The following is a 1,022-nucleotide window of genomic DNA, read 5'->3' on the forward strand; positions in this document are numbered from 1 at the left end:
TCCAGTAAGTCACAGAACATTTAATGGCCTGTTCTACCCTTTACAGGCACCAGGCATGGATGTGTTACAAGGACATAATGCAGGTAAATTATTCATACACAAAAATACAGGAATTAAAATAATTACTTGAAAAAAGAGGAAAATTGGAGAATAAGATCTCTTTTATCACCATATGTTTCTAAGAACTCTCTCTCTCTCTCTCTCTCTCTCCCTCTTTCTCTCTCTCAGGTCAAGGCTGTGGCCACCAGGAAGAGTGTATGAGAATAACGCCAACCTAACCTGCTCTTTGAGAATTTTGTGGTCTTACCCACAAAATTGCAGAACTGAGAACTCATTCACACTCATTGAACAGAAAAATGAAAGAGATAGTTTCTCAATTTCTCCCACTGAGCATGCCAACAATCAGGCAGAAGTCCATCCCTGTGAATCAACAGAACAGGGCTAAAAGTTGCATAACCAAGGACCAGAAATTTTTGAATATTTCCAACCACAGATTCATCTGCTAAATAGATACTTACAATTAGAGAAAAAGCACAGTCAGTCCAATAGAAGAAAACAAAACAGTGCATCAGAAGGAGTACACGCTGAGCAGCTCTCAGCTCAGGGGGAGTTCTGTAAAGAAGCTTGGAGTTCTGAAGGTAGAGGACATGCTGGTGGTGCTTGTGGAGAAGAAGTACCATGTAGCCACTGGCCGCTCCCATGGCTGCCTGAAACACAGCATCTCTCAGGACCATAAATGAAAGAACAGTCCATTTTGTAGTTTTACTTTCAGGCATAAAATAACAATAGTTGTCTTCACTCTTAAACTGTGATATATTCAGGCTTGTACTTGTGATGGAATGGATTAGGTTCATACCTATTAAAGCATTGAGTATCCAAAAGAATGAAAAGAATGGAAGGATGTGCCATGCAGACTGTGGTCTGAGCCTCCTCCACCCAGATGCTCTGGGACTGATGATGGCCTGGACCACAGTGAGGAGACTGCTGGTGCAGATGGAGACCCCACGGGCCACCCTTGACAG

General features: G+C 42.5%; 1 pseudogene; it reads right to left on the reverse strand.

The window, feature by feature from the left end:
* Window positions 1–303: 303 nt before the first annotated feature.
* On the reverse strand, window positions 304–1,016 carry LOC101998967 (annotated as a pseudogene).
* Between the last annotated feature and the right edge of the window lie 6 nt (window positions 1,017–1,022).

The sequence above is a fragment of the Microtus ochrogaster genome, unplaced genomic scaffold, assembly GCF_000317375.1.
Source record: "Microtus ochrogaster isolate Prairie Vole_2 unplaced genomic scaffold, MicOch1.0 UNK178, whole genome shotgun sequence".
NCBI lineage: Eukaryota > Metazoa > Chordata > Mammalia > Rodentia > Cricetidae > Microtus > Microtus ochrogaster.